Genomic DNA, 23,294 nt, shown 5'->3' with positions numbered 1-23,294 from the left:
GAACAATATAGAAGAAAAAAATGTGATCAACAAAAAAAAGGAGCGCCGTGGTCCCGTGGTTAGCGTGAGCAGCTGCGGAATGAGAGGTCCTTGGTTCAAGTCTTCCCTCGAGTGAAAAGTTTACTTTCTTTATTTTCGCAAAGTTATGATCTGTCCGTTCGTTCATTGACGTCTCTGTTCACTGTAATAAGTTTAGTGTCTGTGTTTTGCTACCGCACCGCAAAACCGTGCGTTTGGTAGACGAAAGGGCGTGCCTCTCCAATAGGAACCGAAAACATTTGATTGCAAGGTCATAGGTCAACCGATTCCTCCACAGGAAAACACGTCTGATATATTCTATACGACACTGGTGACAGCATGTGCGTCAAATGACAGGAATATGTTGTCGACCCACCTAATTTGTACACTTGGCGAATGGGTAGAAAGATTCTTCTACCTTGCCCGATTTAGGTTTTCTTGTGGATGTGATAATCACTCCCAAAAAAATGATGAAAACATCAGAGTTTGTCACATAAAGTGCAACAAATGAATGCCACAGTTTCACAGTCGCACAGTTTTCCCTGTGCTCTGTCAAAACATATGTTTTTAACGTTTTCAATTTTTTCCGTGTGTAGACCGTCAAATCCTGCATGTGTCCAAGCAAATCTGAACATGTCCTGGAATTTTGGAGAGCTGTAGTCGACTGACGTAGTGTGTTTCGATGTTTGTTTAGGTGTAGCGTCCCCATACTACGGCGCAGTTACCTCGCATCGGACGGGCGGACGGAAAAAAAATGGCTCTGAGCACTATGGGACTTAACTTCTAAGGTCATCAGTCCCCTAGAACTTAGAACTACTTAAAGCTAACTAACCGAAGGACATCACAAACATCCATGCTCGAGGCAGGATTCGAACCTGCGACCGTAGCAGTCGCCCGGTTCCGGACTGAGCGCCTAGAACCGCTAGACCACCGCGGCCGGCTGGCGGACGGGCACATAATAATTGTCTGAAAACAAAAAATCAAACTTTTCACTCGAGGGAAGACTTGAACCAAGGACCTTTCGTTCCGCAGCTGCTTACGCTAACCACGGGGTCACGGCACTGCTGAGTTCACACTCTCCTTGATGTTGCCTATCTTGCTCATGGACTACTCAGTTTATATATTTTGCTTATTTTTTTCATAGTTCCACACAATTCTTCCTGTTTTCTCGATTGATCTGTGTTCAGTTTTTCTAGGTCTATCCACTGTCCCAACTTATAAATAAATCTGAGGCGGGTGCGATGGGGAGGTTCCCTTGTAAGCTGTAGTATGGAGAGTCGTGAGTTCAAAACCCACCTACACTGTTTTAATTTCTGTATTAAGTTCGAGTACATTCTAGAAATATCCACATATGTCAAGACTCATTGTACTGGAATGTTCTGTAGCTGTATATATCCTGTATGGGTTCTGGCAGGAGACAGTTCGCTCCGCACTGAATAAACCTTCGTTAAGCGACATTATTCGGGTGGAACTTGTGATAGCGCACATTATCGACGACACAGTGGCTCCCATCAGGCCACGACAGAGCCGCCGCCGTTTACGTGGCGAGAAACCCGAGTTCGAGCCATATTCAACGGATCGCGATCTATTGCAGACAGAAGAAGAAGAAGACGACGTTACGATGACAGCAACTGTGTGCCACCACAGGAGACATCCTTTCGGGTTCTCTGGTGACGATGGTCAAGATCCAAACAAGTGTCTGAAGGTATACGAGCGTATAGCGAAATTTAAAAAATTGGACGACACCGTGTGTTTGGCTAACGTATTTTTCTACTTGGAGGGCACTGACAAGCAATGGTATAAGAACAACGAGGAGAAGTTCACAAGCTGGGAAATATTCCAAACGGACCTGCGCAAGCATTTCGGCGACACACAACGACAGAAGTGCAAGGCTGAGGATAAACTAAAGCGCAGGGCACAGAGTCCAGGAGAAACTACAGCATCCTACATTCAAGACGTCTTGGAGCTGTGTAAAATAGTGGATCCTAGAATGAAGATGGAAGATAAGATTGCACATCTCATGCAGGGTGTTGCTGAGGACAGGTATCAAGTTCTACTCCTGAAGGAGGTTCCGACAGCAGACGACTTCATAAATTGGTGCTGGTATATCGAGACAATGTATCCAAGCCGGCCTCGGTGGTCTTGCGGTTCTAGGCGCGCAGTCCGGAACCGTGCGACTGCTACGGTCGCAGGTTCGAATCCTGCCTCGGGCATGGATGTGTGTGATGTCCTTAGGTTAGTTAGGTTTAAGTAGTTCTAAGTTCAAGGGGACTAATGACCACAGCAGTTGAGTCCCATAGTGCTCAGAGCCATTTGAGCCAATGTATCCAAAATGAATTACACGCAAGAAGTTTGAACGGCTTCCAAACGTCGCATCGATGTCTGTGATGGAAGAAGCAACTGATTTCACAAGTGTTCATCGTTAGATAGCGAGAGAGGAAGTTCATAAGGCACTTGGATTGCACGGCGAGCAAACAACCGAGACGCTTCAAGTGGTCATAAGCGAGGAAGTGGAACAGACATTGAACCCAATCTCTCGTCCTTAATTTCCCTTTAAAACGGTGAAAACGTTGAGACCCAGGCGGAGTTACGTTCCTACAATGCCGCATGAGGAACCTATTTGGTCACCAAGGAAGACCGACGTCTGGAGTACCCAGGATAATCAACCAGTACGTTTCCACTGCGGACGACCGGGACATGTGGTGCGCTATTGCCGAGAAAGGCGGCGGATATTTGATGACGCCTGCGCCAGTAGACAGCAGCCCGATCTTACCCGACGCCAACTCCGGGACGACGAAGATGAACAAGAAGATGTGGGTACAGGACGATGTAGGTCACCATCGCCGCAAGCTAGCCGCCGGAGAGAACGCTTCCCAACACGCCGATCAAGGTCTCCATCACCGTTTAGAAGCTCCAGCCGATCACCTAGCCGCCGCAACCTGGAAAACTAAAGGGTACGACCTTCCTTGGAGGTGAGCGCGCCGAAAAGAAAAATCCTCCGCCGTCGATCATTACAAAAATGATAGGAAACTACGACGATATCCTCATGGATGGTCGACCATCCCAAGCTCTTGTGGACTCTGGAGCATGATATTCAGTCTTTTCGGAAAAATACTGTCGCCAGTGGCAGAAAACCGTATTCGTCGACAGCAAAACATCTCTGCTGAAGATGGCTAATTGGAAATATGTAAAACCTACAGGAAGATGTACCATTCGTGTGGGTATAAGTGGCCATACACAGCCCTTAGAATTCATAGTCTTAGAAGAGTGTAGTCATGACGTCAATCTCGGATGGGACTTTTTGAAAACTTCTCAGGCAATTATAGATTGTGGTCGCTCGAAGATTATGCTAGACGAAATGAGATACTGTGGACAGAAAGATGCGCATCCGAGTGTGTGGAGACTATGTGTGCTGGATGAAGTGATCATTCCTGCAGTCAGTAATAGAAAGGTAACTGTCACGTCTCATGCCATACATCAACCCATGGATCTTGTAGTGGAATGTAAGAGAAGCATACCACTGAAGAATAACTTGGTCATCTCAGCCTCTGTCGTCTCGTTTAAGAACGGATTCGGTGAACTGTGGATAGTTGACTGTCGCCGAGAAGTGCAGATCCTTCCAAGACGCATGTGCGTAGCAAATGCTGAGCTGTTAATTGCAGAACAATTGAGCGTCATAGAAACCTCCCATGCCGAGTCTGTGGGCGAAATTAGCGCTACCACTACGAGACAAGATCTTCTAGCTCGACTATCACCAGATCTCACTAAAGAATAACAGAAGAAGCTACTTGCCATTCTTCACGAGTTCTCTGAATGCTTCACTCCACAGGTGAAGAGCAAATTAGACAAAGCTCCGGATTAGCACTGGAGACCATGAACCAATAAGCCAGAGAGCATACCATGTGTCTGCAATGGAACGTCGAATAATTCAACTCGCGACGAGGTAGAGAAAATGATGAAGTATGCCATCATTCAGCCTTCACAGAGCCCATGGTCGTCATCAGTGGTCCTCATTAGGAAGAAGGAAGGCAGTTGGCGCTTTTGCGTTGATTACAAGAAGCTTAATAAGATAACTAAAAAGGACGTTCACCCTCTTCCACGAACTGACGATACACTAGATTGTCTGAAGGGGACTAAAGTTTTCTCAACCATGGACATGTACTCGGGATATTGGCAAATCGAAGTAGATGAGACAGGTCGTGAGAAAACTGCATTCATCACCCCTGAGGGCCTGTATGGTTTTAAGGTAACGCCATTTGGTCTGAGTAATGCAATAGCAACTTTTGAACGGATGATAGATAATCTTGTAAGGCACCTGAAGTGGACAATGTGTCTTTGTTATTTAGATGACATTATAGTGTTCTCAGAGACATTTGATGAACACGTAAATAGACCGAGGGCCGTTCTACATCTACATCTACATACATACTCCGCAAGCCACCCAATGGTGTGTGGCGGAGGGCACTTTACGTGCCACTGTCATTACCTCCCTTTCCTGTTCCAGTCGCGTATGGTTCGCGGGAAGAACGACTGCCGGAAAGCCTCTGTGCGCGCTCGAATCTCTCAGATTTCACATTCGTGATCTCCTCGGGAGATCCAGAAACGCACTCTCTCGAAACCTGGACAGAAAGATACACCGCGATGCAAAGCGCGTCTCTTGCAGAGTCTGCCACTTGAGTTTGCTAAACATCTCCGTAACGCTATCACGCTTACCAGATAACCCTGTGACGAAACGCGCCGCTCTTCTTTGGATCTTCTCTATCTCCTCCGTCAACCCGACATGGTACGGATCCCACACTGATGAGCAATACTCAAGTATAGGTTGAACGAGTGTTTTGTAAGCCACCTCATTTGTTGATGGACTACATTTCCTAAGGACTCTCCCAATGAATCTCAACCTGGTACCCGCCTTACCAACAATTAATTTTATATGATCATTCCACTTCAAATTGTTCCGCACGCATACTCTCAGATATTTTACAGAAGTAACTGCTACCAGTGTTTGTTCCGCTATCATATAATCATACAATAAAGGAACCTTCTTTCTATATATTTGCAATACATTACATTTGTCTATGTTAAGGGGCAGTTGCCACTCCCTGCACCAAGTGCCTATCCGCTGCAGATCTTCCTGCATTTCGCTGCAATTTTCTAATGCTGCAACTTCTCTGTATACTACAGCATCATCCGCGAAAAGCCGCATGGAACTTCCGACACTATCTACTAGATCATTTATATACACTCCTGGAAATGGAAAAAAGAACACATTGACACAGGTGTGTCAGACCCACCATACTTGTTCCGGACACTGCGAGAGGGCTGTACAAGCAATGATCACACGCACGGCACAGCGGACACACCAGGAACCGCGGTGTTGGCCGTCGAATGGCGCTAGCTGCGCAGCATTTGTGCACCGCCGCCGTCAGTGTCAGCCAGTTTGCCGTGGCATATGGAGCTCCATCGCAGTCTTTAACACTGGTAGCATGCCGCGTCAGCGTGGACGTGAACCGTATGTGCAGTTGACGGACTTTGAGCGAGGGCGTACAGTGGGCATGCGGGAGGCCGGGTGGACGTACCGCCGAATTGCTCAACACGTGGGGCGTGAGGTCTCCACAGTACATCGATGTTGTCGCCAGTGGTCGGCGGAAGGTGCACGTGTCCGTCGACCTGGGACCGGACCGCAGCGACGCACGGATGCACGCCAAGACCGTAGGATCCTACGCAGTGCCGTAGGGGACCGCACCGCCACTTCCCAGCAAATTAGGGACACTGTTGCTCCTGGGGTATCGGCGAGGACCATTCGCAACCGTCTCCATGAAGCTGGGCTACGGTCCCGCAAACCGTTAGGCCGTCTTCCGCTCACGCCCCAACATCGTGCAGCCCGCCTCCAGTGGTGTCGCGACAGGCGTGAATGGAGGGACGAATGGAGACGTGTCGTCTTCAGCGATGAGAGTCGCTTCTGCCTTGGTGCCAATGATGGTCGTATGCGTGTTTGGCGCCGTGCAGGTGAGCGCCACAATCAGGACTGCATACGACCGAGGCACACAGGGCCAACACCCGGCATCATGGTGTGGGGAGCGATCTCCTACACTGGCCGTACACCACTGGTGATCGTCGAGGGGACACTGAATAGTGCACGGTACATCCAAACCGTCATCGAACCCATCGTTCTACCATTCCTAGACCGGCAAGGGAACTTGCTGTTCCAACAGGACAATGCACGTCCGCATGTATCCCGTGCCACCCAACGTGCTCTAGAAGGTGTAAGTCAACTACCCTGGCCAGCAAGATCTCCGGATCTGTCCCCCATTGAGCATGTTTGGGACTGGATGAAGCGTCGTCTCACGCGGTCTGCACGTCCAGCACGAACGCTGGTCCAACTGAGGCGCCAGGTGGAAATGGCATGGCAAGCCGTTCCACAGGACTACATCCAGCATCTCTACGATCGTCTCCATGGGAGAATAGCAGCCTGCATTGCTGCGAAAGGTGGATATACACTGTACTAGTGCCGACATTGTGCATGCTCTGTTGCCCGTGTCTATGTGCCTGTGGTTCTGTCAGTGTGATCATGTGATGTATCTGACCCCAGGAATGTGACAATAAAGTTTCTCCTTCCTGGGACAATGAATTCCCGGTGTTCTTATTTCAATTTCCAGGAGTGTATATTGTGAAAAGCAATGGTCCCATAACACTCCCCTGCGGCACGCCAGAGGTTACTTTAACGTTTGTAGACGTCTCTCTATTGAGAACAACATGCTGTGTTCTGTTTGCTAAAAACTCTTCAATCCAGCCACACAGCTGGTCTGATATTTCGTAGGCTCTTACTTTGTTTATCAGGCGACAGTGCGGAACTGTATCGAACGCCTTCCGGAAGTCAAGGAAAATGGCATCTACCTGGGAGCCTGTATGTAATATTTTCTGGGTCTCATGAACAAATAAAGCGAGTTGGGTCTCACACGATCGCTGTTTCTGGAATCCATCTTGATTCCTACAGAGTATATTCTGGGTTTCCAGAAACGACATGATACGCGAGCAAAAAACATGTTCTAAAATTCTACAACAGATCGACGTCAGAGATATAGGTCTATAGTTTTGGGAATCTGCTCGATGACCCTTTTTGAAGACTGGGACTACCTGTGCTCTCTTCCAATCATATGGAACCTTCCGTTCCTCTAGAGACTTGCGGTACACGGCTGTTAGAAGGGGGGCAAGCTCTTTCGCGTACTCTGTGTAGAATTGAACTGGTATCCCGTCAGGTCCAGTGGACTTTCCTCTGTTGAGTGATTTCAGTTGCTTTTCTGTTCCTTGGACACTTATTTCGATGTCAGCTATTTTTTCGTTCATGCGAGGATTTAGAGAAGGAACTGCAGTGCGGTCTTCCTCTGTGAAACAGCTTTGGAAAAAGGTGTTTAGTATTTCAGCTTTACGCGTGACATCCTTTGTTTCAATGCCATCATCATCCCGGAGTGTCTGGATATGCTGTTTCGAGCGACTTACTGATTTAACGTAAGTCCAGAACTTCCTAGGATTTTCTGTCAAGTCGATACATACAGTTTTACTTCCGAATTCACTGAACGCTTCACGCATAGCCCTCCTTACGCTAACTTTGACGTCGTTTATCTTCTGTTTGTCTGAGAAGTGTTGGCTGTGTTTAAACTTGCAGTGAAGCTCTCTTTGATTTCGCAGTAGTTTCCTAACTTTGTTGTTGAACCACGGTGGGTTTTTCCCGTCCCTCACAGTTTTACTCGGCACGTACCTGTCTAAAATGCATTTTACGACTGCCTTGAACTTTTTCCATAAACACTCAACATTGTCAGTGCCGGAACAGAATTTTTCGTTTTGATCTGTTAGGTAGTCTGAAATCTGCCTTCTACTACTCTTGCTAAACAGATAAACCTTCCTCCCTTTTTTTATATTCCTATTTACTTCCATATTCAGGGATGCTGCAATGGCCTTATGATCACTGATTCCCTGTTCTGCACTTACAGAGTCGAAAAGTTCGGGTCTGTTTGTTGTCAGTAGGTCCAAGATGTTATCTCCACGAGTCGGTTCTCTGTTTAATTGCTCGAGGTAATTTTCGGATAGTGCTCTCAGTATAATGTCACTCGATGCTCTGTCCCTACCACCCGTCCTAAACATCTTAATGTCCCAGTCTATACCTGGTAAATTGAAATCTCCACCGAAGACTATAACATGCTGAGGAAATTTAGGTGAAATGTATTCTCAGTTGTTCGGCCACTAATGCTGCTGAGTCGGGAGGTCGGTAAAAGGAGCCAATTACATACCTAGTTCGGTTGTTGAATGTAACCTCCACCCATAATAATTCACAGGAACTATCCACTTCTGCTTCACTACAGGATAAACTACTACTAACAGCGGCAAACACGCCACCACTGGTTGCATGAAATATGTCCTTTCTAAACACCGTCTGTGCCTTTGTAAAAATTTCATCAGAATTTATCTCTGGCTTCAGCCAGCTTTCCGTACCTATAACGATTTCAGCTTCGGTGCTTTCTATCAGCTCTTGAAGTTCCGGTACTTTACCAATGCAGCTTCGACAGTTAGCATTTACAATACCGATTGCTGCTTGGTCCCCGCATGTCCTGACTTTACCCTGCACCCTTTGAAGCTGTTGCCCTTTCTGTACTTGCCTGAGGCAATCTAACCTAAAAAACCGCCCAGTGCACGCCACACAACCCCTGTTACCCGTGTAGTCACCTGCTGTGTGTAGTGGACTCCTGACCTATCCAGCGGAACCCGAAACCCCACAACCCTATGGCGCAAGTCGAGGAATCTTCAGCCCACACGGTCGCAGAACCGTCTCAGCCTCTGATTCAGGCCCTCCACTCGGCTCTGTACCAAACGTCCGCAGTCAGTCCTGTCGATGATGCTGCAGATGGCGAGCTCTGCTTTCATCCCGCTAGCGAGACTGGCAGTCTTCACCAAATCAGATAGCCGCCGGAAGCCAGAGAGGATTTCCTCTGATCCATAGCGACACACATCATTGGTGCCGACATAAGCGTCCACCTGCAGATGGGTGCAGCCTGTACCCTTCATGGCATCTGGAAGGACCCTTTCCACATCTGGAATGACTCCCCCCGGTATGCACACGGTGTGCACATTGGTTTTCTTCCCCTCTCTTGCTGCCATATCCCTAAGGGGCCCCATTACGCGCCTGACGTTGGAGCTCCCAACTACCTGTAAGCCCACCCTTTGCGACCACCCGGATCTTGCAGACTGAGGGGCAACCTCTGGAACAGGACAAGCAGCCATGTCCGGCCGAAGGTCAGTATCAGCTGGAGACAGAGCCTGAAACCGGTTCGTCAGACAAACTGGAGAGGCCTTCCGTTCAGTCCTCTGGAATGTCTTTCGCCCCCTGCCACACCTCGAGACGACCTCCCACTCTACCACGGGTGAGGGGTCAGCCTCAATGTGGGCAGTATCCTGGGCAGTCCGTTCTTACGTGTCTCCAACAAGGCGGACTGAAACTTAATCCAAGAATGTGTCTCTTTGGAGCGAAAGAAATCAAAATACTTGGACACCTTGTGTCAAACGAAGGTGTGCGGCCAGACACGGAAAAGTGAGATCTATAATGGAATTTACTATTCCTAAAAGTATTAGAGATGTGAGAAGCATCCTCGGATTATGTTCTTATTACCGTCGTTTTATCAAAGACGTTTGTATCAAAGCCAGGCCACTCCAAGAGTTGTTAAAAGCTGATGCTAAATTTATCTCGGATGGTGCTCAATAAGATTCTTTCGATGTGCTGCGAAAAGCTCTGACGACTGACCCTGTGCTTGGTCTGTATGAAGAGAGAGTACCTACAGACCTACACACAGATGCCAGTGGGTATGGGATAGTTGCTGTTCTGGTGCAAATTTCGGATGGAAAAGAGAAGGTTATACCCTATGCTTCTAGGACACTTACAAAAGCCGAGAGAAACTACTCAACTACAGAAAGAGAATGTCTTGCTGTGATCTGGGCCATGTGAAAATTTGGACAGTATCTCTATGTAAGGTCATTCAAAGTTGTTACAGACCATGATTCACTCTGTTGGTTGACAGGTCTTAAGTAGCCAAAGGACGACTCGCCAAGTGGGCACTACGTCTTCAAGAGTATGACAGTACCATAGTGTAGAAAAATGGAAGAAAACACCAAGATGCCGACTGTCTCTCAAGAAACCCTGTGCAAGACCATAAAGACTTTGATGAAGGTAGTGACTGCCTCGCTGCACTCCAGCATCTCTCTGTTGAGCAGAAGAAGGACGCCAAGATATCTCAAATTATGCTTGCCTTAAATCGGCCAGAGGATGTGGAAGGACAATTTAAGGTAGTTAATGGATTACTTTGCAAGAAAAACTTTGATCCGTTTGTAAAGAGGTGCCTACCAGTGATTGCTAAACCCATGCGCTTAGATGTTCTACAGAAATTCCATGACACACCTGATGCCGGACATTTAGGATTCATTAAGACATACGATAGAGTCCGCAAGAGATGTGTCTGGCCAGGCTTATTTAGGAGTGTCCGTCACTATGTGTCGCACTGTACAGAGTGCCAGAGGAGAAAGGCAGTTCCTCAGAAAATACCTGGCCGACTCGTACCAATTCCACCAGCCGAAACGCCTTTTCAGAGTGTTGGGATTGACCTCCTCGGACGATTTCCAATAGATAGTGGCAATAGATGGATTATTGTTTGCACTAATTATCTGACACGCTATGCCATTACAAAAGCCGTGAAAACACGGTGCCCCAAGGTCGTTAATTACGGATGGAGGGAAAGTTTTTAATCGAATCTTGTGACAGACATAAACCGTCGGTGCAACATTACTCACCACATGACGACTGCCTACTGTCCGCAAACTAATGGGCTTACTGGAGGCCTTAAAGATGGATTGACGTTCGTCAGTGCTGAGCAGAGCAACCGGCATGAGGTGCTACCTTTAGTGATGTTTGCCTACAAAGCTACCAAACAAGACACCACATTTTTCATGGTGCATGGGCGTGAGGTGACTACGACGATGGACACTATGTTTCCGTTACATCCTGATGACGTGGCCGACGACGATATTGGCCAGGTGTTAACCAGAGCTGAGGAACCTCGGCAGTTAGCTCGACCCTGCACGCTGCAGGCTCAAGAAAACGATCGCCGAAGGTATGACGCGAGCCACCGCTCTGTTGTCTACCAGCCTGGTGACCTCATCTGGATCTTCACTCCTGTTCGGAAGGTTGGTCTCTCTGAGAAGCTCCTCAGGCGCTACTTTGGACCTTATAAGGCTATAAGACAGTTGCCTTATGCTACTTATGAAGCTGAAGATTTCGACCCCGACACAAGACGACGAAAGATCAGAGATACGGTCCACGTCTTTCGAACGAAGCTCTACAAGCATCCTGCAACCCAGGGTAAATTCGAAGCTCCAGCGACAGGCAACAAGCGGAACGGTAACGAAGAGTGTAGCGGCAAAAGAAGTTCTAAGAAGACCACTGCCATGGCGAGAATCAGTCATCGGGAGTCGGAGTATGCAGGACCGATGAATCGTTCCCGAACTAAGACGACGTAACACCGAGACGCTGTTCTCTTAAGCAGGGAGCAATGTCACAGAAGAAACTGAGTAGCACTGTAGTATAGTGGTTATGATACTAAGCTGTCGCCGGCTCGGTAGCTCAGCGTGTTCGGTCAGAGGGTTAGCTGCCCTCTGTAACAAAAAAAAAAAAAAAAACTGAGTTAATCGATCAACAACGAACTTAAACGGATGTCTTACGACGTCCGCCCCAAGGAGATGCAACGAACAAATGCGAACAAAATGGGATTAAAAAAAAAAAAAAAAAAAAAAAAAAGCTGTTGCGTAGAGGGTCGTGAGTTCGAAGCTCATATGGATTGTATCATTTTAATTTCTGTATTTGGTTGGAGTACATTCTAGAAGTATCTACAAATGTCAAGAATCATTGTACTGGAATGCTCTGTTGCTGTTCTCTCCGCGCCCTAGAATGTGCAAGTGCTTCGTTAAGTGACGTTAGTGTTCGTCATTCATCTAATTACACCTTCTTCTACGTGACAATATATTTCTCCAAGTACATTCAGAGGTATATGGGAATACACTGTGTAAAATGTGTTGCAAGTGCAAAACATTGCTCTGAGCACTATGGGACTTAACTTCTAAAGTCATCAGTCCCCTAGAACGTAGAACTACTTAAACCTAACTAACCTAAGGACATCACACACATCCATGCCCGATCCAGGATTCGAACCTGCGACCGTAGCGGTCGCGCGGTTCCAGACTGTAGCGCCTAGAACCTTCGGCCACTCCGGCCGGCGTTGCAAGCGCAGTTAGTAGTAATGACGTAATAAATTATAAGATCATGGCTGATGCGCCAGTTTTACTGCATGAACAGCGAAATTGTAGTAAGAGGTAAACTTTTTTTTTCCTTTCCTTATTTTGTGAGGGTGTCAGCAGAGTGTGTCGTAAAGACTTGAAATAATGTGTAAGGATGGTTGCAAGTTCCTAAGTGCTCTCATTTTCAAATACTGGGTGAATATTGTTTGGCTACTTGTGCGTCGTGAGCTATGCATTCTTTTAAGCACCAATCCTTTGAAAGGTAGTGTTTCTTACTCTCACAGTGGTTCTTTCCAATAAGTGATATCTGTACCAAACTAAACTAAACTTCTCCCGAACAGGCCATGAAGGCCCAACGGCACCGACCGGCCGCCGTGTCATCCACAGACCATAGGCATCACTGGATGCAGATATGGAGGGGCATGTGGTCAGCACACCGCTCTCCCGGCCGTATGTCAGTTTCCGAGACCGGAGCCGCTACTTCTCAATCAAGTAGCTCTTTAGTTTGCCTCACAAGGGCTGAGTGCATCCCGCTTGCCAACAGCGCTCGGCAGACCGGATGGTCACCCATCCAAGTGCTAGCCCAGCCCGACAGTGCTTAACTTCGTTGATCTGACAGGAACCGGTGTTACCACTGCGGCAAGGCCGTTGGCGATATGGGTACCAAGCCTGGTTGAATTCGATACCGCGGTTTAGTAAGAAATGTCGAACATGCATATTTACATACATACATACACATTTATAATATGTATGGATATATGAAGAATTACGCTTACTGCAGGGAAGATGTACATACAAATATAGAAAATACAGGAAAAAATTGAGCAATAATATCTAACAGACAGTGTGGAAATAATTAGGGGAATTTGAGTTTCCAGAGGGAAAGTAGGCCTATTAGGCTGTGGTTTATCATTTAGTATTAAATATTAAGATTCCTGTAGCACTTTGATAGTGGGTGGTATTGTAAACCAACAACCAGTTACCAAAATTAATTTATGCTGTAGAACATTCACAGTTTCGCATTTTTCGTTCACAATTATAACGTTGTTCTACCAGGCAACTACGAAAGAATTAATAGTTACTTACTTGCTTACAGCCTTGGCCACACAAACCGCAGTCGGTCTTTGGCCTCACCAATTAGCCTCCTCTAGCGTCCTCGGTCCATGTATTCTTCTTCAGACAGCCCAGCGTACTCATATCCTCTCTGACCTCAATCCATCGGAGTCGTTGTCTTTCCCGTGGTCTTTTGCCTCCAATATCTTCCTCCACTACCTGCCTGATGACCTGGCCTTATCGACGCATTACGTGTCCATACCACGTCAGTCTTCTTCCTTTGATCACTGCCACGATGTCCATCGACTTGTATAGCTCCTGCAATTCATAGTTCTTTCTTTTCCTCCATTCATCTCCATCCTTCACTGGTCCAAAAATCTGCCTGAGGATGGCTTTCTCAAATGTCAGGAGTTTTCTTTTCATATTTTGGGTGATAGTCCAGGTCTCTGTTCCATACAAGACTGCAGGTTGTATTATTGTCTTGTAGATCTTGGTCTTTGAGGATCTCGATAGAAACCGGGACTTTAACAGCTTTCCCAGGGCAAACCTTGATCTGTTTCCTGCTTGTATTCGTGTGGTAATTTCCTGGAATTTCTCGTTCCTTTCATTGAGTATAGCTCCAAGATATTTAAAGTCTTTTACCCTTTCAAAGACTTTATCCTCCACTTCCAGGGGACTGTCACCATTTTCTCTGCTAACTACGAGGTATTTTGTCTTACCCATATTCAACTTCAGGCCTGCTCTCATTGCCTCTTCCATTAATGTGCTTGTAATCTGAACCAGGTCTTGTTCTTTCTCTGCTATTAAAACTACATCATCCGCATAGGCCAGGGTGTTGGTCCTTCTTCCCAGCTGTATTCCTGTCTCTAGGCTTGCTACCTTTCTCAGGGCTCTCTCCAGTACCAGGTTAAACAGGAGAGGGAAGAGGCAGTCCTCACCTTGAACTTCTTTGATATGTTTCCATTTACTTTCACCATGTCTCCTGGGTACATATCTGTGTCAGTTTTGTGAGTTTGAGCTCTTTCAAGTTCTTCTCATATTGCTTGTGTATTCACACTATCATATGCTTTATGGAAGTCCACAAAAGTGTAGTAAACATTTTTTCCGAATTCCCAGCTCTTTGCTACCACTTGCCGTATTGTATGTAAGTGGTCTACAGTTGACTTTATCTTTCTGAAACCTGCTTTTTGGAATCCCAGTACTTTCTCGACATGTGGTGTTAGTCGCTTCAGTAACAAAATACTCAAGATCTTATAAGCTGTACATAGTAGTGTGATTCCTCTATAGTTGATACATCTCGTTGGGTCTCCTTTCTCTGGTTTAGGGCAGATGACAGACTCCTTCCATTCATCTGGGATCCTTTCCTTCTTTCAAATTAAGCAGATTAAGTGGTATAGTCTCGCTTGTAGAATAGCTCTTCCCTCCTTCAGCATCTCTGCAGGTATGCCATCTATTCCTGGTGCCCTCTTCAGCAATTTTATGGTCGCTCTTACCTCTTCCGTGCTTGGTAGTTCATACGTACAGTATATCTGTTTTCTCTATATGATTCTTCTTCTTCATGTAGCACTCATGTAGCATCCACATTCAGGAGATTTTCGAAGTAATTATTCCATTCCTCCATAGGTTCCATTTCATCTGTGATTACCTGTCCTTCTTGACCTCTGATCACTTCAACCTTTGGATTGTATCCTTTCTTGTAGAACCTGACTGACATCTGCCAGTTTTATTTTGCTATTTATGAACTCTCGCTTTTCTGTTCGAAGAACATCTCTTGCTTCTCTAGCTGCTTCTATGTATCCCAACCTCGTTCTTTCATCCTGTTCGTTTGTCAGCCATAACAGTTTCGCTGCTTTTCTCTTGCTGACAGCATCTCTACACCTATCAGTAAACCATCCTCTGCTCTTCCTCCTTTTCTTCATTGGTTTCAGCACCTCACTTGCAGCATCTTTTAAACCTGTCTTGATTCTCGACCAAAACATTTCAATATCATCTTATTCTTATTCTTCTATGGAAGCAAACTTGTTTCCAATTTCAAGTGCGTATCTTTCCTTAATGTGGTCCTCTTTCAGTAGGCCTGCATTTATTTTCTGGTCTGCTTCTCTTCTTCTACTGTTACGGCTTTCTATTCTCTCCTGTATGGTTGTCACCACAAGGTAATGCTCTGATCCTATTTCTGCACCTCTTTGAGATTTTACGTTCTAGATAGCACATCTGTGTCCGGCATCCACAAGTATGTCATCTATTTGGTTCTGAGGCTCTTGGTTAGGTGACTTCCACGTTGTCTTATGGATGTCATTGCGAGGAAAGTAGGTACTCACCATTCTTAAGTTTTTTGAAGCTGTCAGTTTGCCTAGTCTCATTCCATTGTTATTAGAGGAATCATGCAGACTGTGAAGGCCAGCGTAAGGCCTCAATATATCTTCTCTTCCTACTTTAGGATTGGCTTCACCAAGGAAAACCTTCACATCGTATGATGGTGCATCTTCATACACTGATTCTAGGTCTTCGTAGAAACTGTCTTTTTCACTGTCATCTTTATTTTCTGTAGGTGCATGGAATAAAACCAGAGTAAAGTAGTAGAATTTTCCTTTTATTCTTATCCAGAATATTCTTGCATTAACAGCCTTGAAGTCCATGATCTTTCCCCGTACTCTATTCGCTACTGCAAAGCCCACTCCAAACTGATGTTTACCTTCTTTATTTCCACTGTAGAAGTAGCTATACCACTTTTCTTTGTGCATTCCTTCTCCAGGCCATCTCATTTCCTGTAGTGCCTCTATGTCTAGCCTGTACCTGTTCAGTTCTTCATTAAGGACCTTCACATTTCTAGGTGAGAATAGTGTTTTTGCATTCCAAGTGCCACATTTCACTCTAAATTTGTTCCGTCATCTACTGGCATTAACCTTTGACTTGCTGGGATCGTTTCCATTGTTCCGTGCCGAGTCCGAGGCTATTTCTTGGTGTTTCGTAACAATCATCATTTTTACGGTGTTGGGGTGTCCCATTTAGTATGGAGCATCACCTTTGACCTATCTGGTAAGGGAGACTCTACGAGTAGCAAAGCCACCCCCAGCCTAGCTCTCAGGATTATTTGACCACGCAAGCCCCACCACCACGACAACGTAAGGACACAATGGGCGGACGAAAGAATTAATGAACATGTTAATTTTCAAAATATTTATCTAAACAGTCTCAGTTGTAATTCGTCACAAATGATACGGAGTTTCTATCATTCAGTGATTATCTTCAGATCCAAAAATAGATACACTACTGGAAATTGAAATAAGAACACCGTGAATTCATTGTCCCAGGAAGAGGAAACTTTATTGACACATTCCTGGGGTCAGATACATCACATGATCACACTGACAGAACCACAGGCACATAGACACAGGCAACAGAGCATGCACAATGTCGGCACTAGTACAGTGTATATCCACCTTTCGCAGCAATGCAGGCTGCTATTCTCCCATGGAGACGATCGTAGAGATGCTGGATGTAGTCCTGTGGAACGGCTTGCCATGCCATTTCCACCTGGCGCCTCAGTTGGACCAGCGTTCGTGCTGGACGTGCAGACCGCGTGAGACGACGCTTCATCCAGTCCCAAACATGCTCAATGGGGTACAGATCCGGAGATCTTGCTGGCCAGGGTAGTTGACTTACACCTTCTAGAGCACGTTGGGTGGCACGGGATACATGCGGATGTGCATTGTCCTGTTGGAACAGCAAGTTCCCTTGCCGGTCTAGGAATGGTAGAACGATGGGTTCGATGACGGTTTGGATGTACCGTGCACTATTCAGTGTCCCCTCGACGATCACCAGTGGTGTACGGCCAGTGTAGGAGATCGCTCCCCACACCATGATGCCGGGTGTTGGCCCTGTGTGCCTCGGTCGTATGCAGTCCTGATTGTGGCGCTCACCTGCACGGCGCCAAACACGCATACGACCATCATTGGCACCAAGGCAGAAGCGACTCTCATCGCTGAAGACGACACGTCTCCATTCGTCCCTCCATTCACGCCTGTCGCGACACCACTGGAGGCGGGCTGCACGATGTTGGGGCGTGAGCGGAAGACGGCCTAACGGTGTGCGGGACCGTAGCCCAGCTTCATGGAGACGGTTGCGAATGGTCCTCGCCGATACCCCAGGAGCAACAGTGTCCCTAATTTGCTGGGAAGTGGCGGTACGGTCCCCTACGGCACTGCGTAGGATCCTACGGTCTTGGCGTGCATCCGAGCATCGCTGCGGTCCGGTCCCAGGTCGATGGGCACGTGCACCTTCCGCCGACCACTGGCGACAACATCGATGTACTGTGGAGACCTCACGCCCCACGTGTTGAGCAATTCGGCGGTACGTCCAACCAGCCTCCCGCATGCCCACTATACGCCCTCGCTCAAAGTCCGTCAACTGCACATACGGTTCACGTCCACGCTGTCGCGGCATGCTACCAGTGTTAAAGACTGCGATGGAGCTCCGTATGCCACGGCAAACTGGCTGACACTGACGGCGGCGGTGCACAAATGCTGCGCAGCTAGCGCCATTCGACGGCCAACACCGCGGTTCCTGGTGTGTCCGCTGTGCCGTGCGTGTGATCATCGCTTGTACAGCCCTCTCGCAGTGTCCGGAGCAAGTATGGTGGGTCTGACACACCGGTGTCAATGTGTTCTTTTTTCCATTTCCAGGAGTGTATGTAATACTAATTTGTATCTAATTAATCACACAATTGCAGCGTCTCTCAACAGAATATGTCATCATTATCAGTGTTAATCTTCCTTTAAAATAGTTAATAAATATACGTTTACAATGTTACGTGGGTAGATAGCATCTAAATGACAACATCCGAAACAAATGAGTTCGTGGGTGTGTACGTGGAGGGGCGTGCCGAGAAGTACCATATCGAGTCGTTCACACGACGTTGGAGCTGTTCTGACTGCTGTGGTCGCTCGAACGTAGCGAAGTCTTAGTACTACGGGACAACCCGGAAGAGCGTAGATATTTATGAATTGCGAAAAACGAGGTCGCAGGCGCTTGCGATGTTAGTGAAAATGCATGGAACAGACGACGTGTCAAAAAAGTCTTTATGACTTCATCAAAGCTTTCGGGACTTAAAGGAATCTGTTGGTGTGCCGTTCTCGGACTGACCGTCAACAAGTACAAAAATAGTCAACAGAATGTAAGTGAAAGATCTTTGCTACGTAACGTGACTGCCGAGGATAAAGGATTGCAAATAGAAACTGATTTCATAGAAACATTAAACGCATTTCGATCTTTCCTGCATACTATCACCTCAGTGCCATAAGTTTGATTCTGATCAGAGTAGACAACCATGACAGGAGGGGAGTGTGCAACTTTCTACATTACATTTCGACAGACATCCATAGATGTAGCGTGAGTTAACGTGCAGCAGCCGCAATGCGACATCAACGCGTCTATCAATAAAGAAATAAACTCTCACAGAAAGTTTATTGCAGCTTTATAATCGTATTCAAAAGATCTCTATGGCCAGAGGGGACTACTTTGAAGACTGAAAATGGTACTTTGTTTTTATCTTCTGTTTTCTTTGTTTTGTGGTATCATTAACCGCACTTCTTTCATATCGGTGCTGCGAAAATGTCCGCTCCAACAAACCTCACTTATATTTTCCTTCATCGTCGTGAGACACCCCTTATTAGTAATAACATAAAATCTGTAATGAGCGCGAGGGTGCGCCCATTCAACTTATGACCCAGAGTATATGTATAATATTCATAATATAATGCTTTCAAGCTTACCTACAGGAAAGGAACAATTGCTCCTTGCGGAAGACCTTTACTTTTCGTTGGAGAAAGTTTTATCTATAGCATGGAAAACCGTTTAAGGGCAGAATTCTTGAACACAAAGTCCCATTGTCCTGGCTCTCTCTGCGTGGTGCAAACACGCTCGCGTTTGCACGTACGTACGTGTGTGTATGTGTTGGGTGGGGTGGGGTGTGGGAGGGAAGAGAGAGGGAGAGAGAGAGAGAGAGAGAGAGGGAGGGAGAGGGAGGGAGGTCATCAGGTGGCAATCAATGTACAGTGACTGGACTTGACGGATGTTTTGAGAGTAACGAAGTGTTAATTACTGCATTGTTCTGTATATGACAGCCATCTATAATGATCTCGTTCTCGATGGGACGTTAAAGCATAGTCTTCCTTCCTTCCTAGTAAATGAGATATCCAGACGATTCTACAAGTACACTAAACAACGATCGAATCTAAATTTACGGAAAAATCGCTGTAGATGTACACATGCTTCCGTGCAGAAAACAGGAGGCCATATACCTTCCTAATGATGACACACAAAAGAAATGAGAGCAATTCATGTTCATTTCACTAAGCGAGGAAGCAGGAATATCCACAACTTCACCTGCTTCGGTTACGACACTTCAATATGGAAACCGTCTGCTAATCTTTTTTGTGTATGGCGTTCATGTATTCCATTGGTTTTGTCATATTTACGTTATTTTTCTTTTCGGCACGAGGACTAGAATGCTTTCATTGGAGGCATGCAATACTTTCAATCATATTTCCGAAAGTAGACGTTGTTGTGTTGTCGTATGTTTTTACCCTATTCATCACCGAAATACGAATGTGGATTTCAACGAATAGATAAAAATCTAACGGAATGGAAGAGTTCGTCGAAAGTAAATGGATAACATGAATTTTTATTCTGGACTGCTGCTGTGCGGATGCACCGAAAACGATTTAGCACGTCGACATGTATTTTGTGTCAAGTGTACAATATGTCCCATTACGCTGTGTTTTATCACTTCGTTCAGACTCTGCATTTGCACTTCAGTGATGAATGAGGGAAGAACGTACAACACAACTACTTTTTGTTTCGATTTCTATAAATAAAGCAGCTTCTGTTTTCGGTAATGTGACCCTGTAGTAGCGTGCGTTAATATGTACGATGTTAGGGATTTAAGTGCAGATATTGGGATCATTGTTACCTTTATACGTACTCTTTTTAGTGTGTTAGTTGTTTTTTCTCTGCGTTTCCCACAAACACGTCACATGATTTGCTACTTGATGTTTTCTGCGCGGTCGTAATTGTACCTCTAAGTGAACCACGCCCGTCAGTACAGACTTACCGTTTTGTGTCCAGCGTCCAAACTTCAATACCTGACCTGATGGCCAGGGAAAAAAAAGCATTAATGGCTTGCTCTAGCCACATGTACTTGGAGGTACTAACCAACCTAAAAACATATTACTCCTAATAGCTATAATTATTAGTCTGCAAATGAAGTAAATACTGATGTAATGTTGTTCATTATACTGTCCTCCGCCACCAGTAAAAATACCGCAAACACACTAGTTAATTTTTAGTTTACACTCAAATAATACATCGTTTCGGACTCTTTTTTTATCTACAGGTTAGGGTTGTCTGTAACACGGTGGCATTGGGCTTGTGTAGTCTTGCGTTCGTAAACTTTCAAACATCGATCTTACACAAATACAGAGTTTTACACATAAATTATACTAACCATTATTAGAACGTCTATGCATCTGCATTTTAAAATCATTGTTATTCTTTTGTTAGTGATAGGTTGAAAGTTTCCCTCGAAATTTGAGGTGTTTTAGGAAGAGTACAACCTAGGAAAGGCATATTGGTCATTTCCGGCTTGCACCTCGAGCATGACCCTGCTTCACGCCAGCCCCAGAACACAGTTCTTGTTTATCATGAATGTCAAGCGCTGTGTATCTTCCTCTTAGAATAACGGATTGCATTGTTGTATCGTGCAGCGCTTAACGGCATTTTTAAGCGACTGATCACTGTGGGTATCTCCAAGAAAGATTGCTATACCTTCTACCGCAGTATATTACCGAAAACTAGAATGTCCAGTATTGAGCATCTGCAAAACAGAACCACCAGTACTGCTACTTATCTGTACCTGTTGCACAGGAAGCAATTTTCTTCTATCGCACACTGAAATTAAATCAGATTACGTCCAAATGAAAAAAAATAACAGTACTTCTCCAATTTACTGTCAAGGCCGGTTGTCCAGATGCACGTGCAGGTAGTGAATTGTCTCAGCAGATCACCTTGGCGGTGCAAGTATCAAGGTTATATGCGTTCATCGGAAACCACGGCGGGTCTCTGACTATTCAGATTTCGTGTAGGAGGACATGAATCTTAAGATCTGCATAGTGTATACTCCTGATTATAACAAATCACCTGACAAGTAATAGGTCCTTCGTAACTGCAGCACCACATTTGCACAGTAGTTTACGAGATCATTTAACATACACGATTTTAATTCTGAATAACAAACACAGTAAGTTCATTGGGAGATATTGTGATGTCGGACCCTTATTGTGGAGATAGTATCTGACTGATTAATTAAAGCACGATTTTCACAATGCCTGATGCTCACGTCTTCAGCATATTGACGTAAATAACCGCGAAAAATGGTAGTCGAAGTGATTAAAACGATTTGGAATGTCAACTTTTTTTTGTCCGCTATTGTACCGTGACTTTAGCTCTTAATTCATGGTAATCAATAACAATAAACCATCTCCAGTCGATACATGTTTATCATTTTTCTATGTTTATTTCTCTATGTTCTACCACATCTACATCTACATTGATACTCCGCAAGCCACCCAACGGTGTGTGGCGGAGGGCACTTTACGTGCCACTGTCATTACCTCCCTTTCCTGTTCCAGTCGCGTATGGTTCGCGGGAAGAACGACTGTCTGAAAGCCTCCGTGCGCGCTCTAATCTCTCTAATTTTACATTCGTGATCTCCTCGGGAAGTATAAGTAGGGGGAAGCAATATATTCGATACCTCATCCAGAAACGCACCCTCTCGAAACCTGGCGAGCAAGCTACACCGCGATGCAGAGCGCCTCTCTTGCAGAGTCTGCCACTTGAGTTTATTAAACATCTCCGTAACGCTATCACGGTTACCAAATAACCCAGTGACGAAACGCGCCGCTCTTCTTTGGATCTTCTCTATCTCCTCCGTCAACCCGACCTGGTACGGATCCCACACTGATGAGCAATACTCAAGTATAGGTCGAACGAGTGTTTTGTAAGCCACCTCCTTTGTTGATGGACTACATTTTCTAAGCACTCTCCCAATGAATCTCAACCTGGTACCCGCCTTACCAACAATTAGTTTTATATGATCATTCCACTTCAAATCGTTCCGTACGCATACTCCCAGATATTTTACAGAAGTAACTGCTACCAGTGTTTGTTCCGCTATCATATAATCATACAATAAAGGATCCTTCTTTCTATGTATTCGCAATACATTACATTTGTCTATGTTAAGGGTCAGTTGCCACTCCCTGCACCAAGTGCCTATCCGCTGCAGATCTTCCTGTATTTCGCTACAATTTTCTAATGCAGCAACTTCTCTGTATACTACAGCATCATCCGCGAAAAGCCGCATGGAACTTCCGACACTATCTACTAAGTCATTTATATATATTGTGAAAAGCAATGGTCCCATAACACTCCCCTGTGGCACGCCAGAGGTTACTTTAACGTCTGTAGACGTCTCTCCATTGATAACAACATGCTGTGTTCTGTTTGCTAAAAACTCTTCAATCCAGCCACACAGCTGGTCTGATATTCCGTAGGCTCTTACTTTGTTTATCAGGCGACAGTGCGGAACTGTATCGAACGCCTTCCGGAAGTCAAGAAAAATAGCATCTACCTGGGAGCCTGTATCTAATATTTTCTGGGTCTCATGAACAAATAAGGCGAGTTGGGTCTCACACGATCGCTGTTTCCGGAATCCATGTTGATTCCTACATAGTAGATTCTGGGTTTCCAGAAATGACATGATACGCGAGCGAAAAACATGTTCTAAAATTCTACAAGAGATCGACGTAAGAGATATAGGTCTATAGTTTTGCGCA

The 23,294-nt window shown here is 45.7% G+C and overlaps 1 protein-coding gene and 1 pseudogene across 1 annotated transcript in view; one reads left to right on the top strand and one right to left on the bottom strand.

Annotated features, from left to right (window-relative positions):
- LOC124556526 (polypeptide N-acetylgalactosaminyltransferase 16-like) overlaps positions 1 to 23,294 on the top strand; it is a 582,211-nt gene that overhangs the window by 162,941 nt on the left and 395,976 nt on the right. The gene's annotated exons all lie outside the window — the stretch shown is intronic.
- LOC124557292 lies at positions 12,884 to 13,001 on the bottom strand (annotated as a pseudogene).

Source organism: Schistocerca americana, chromosome X, assembly GCF_021461395.2.
Source record: "Schistocerca americana isolate TAMUIC-IGC-003095 chromosome X, iqSchAmer2.1, whole genome shotgun sequence".
NCBI classification, from domain to species: Eukaryota; Metazoa; Arthropoda; class Insecta; order Orthoptera; family Acrididae; genus Schistocerca; species Schistocerca americana.
The sequence above is the reverse complement of the archived record's forward strand: the minus strand, read 5'-3'. Positions and strand labels throughout refer to the sequence as shown.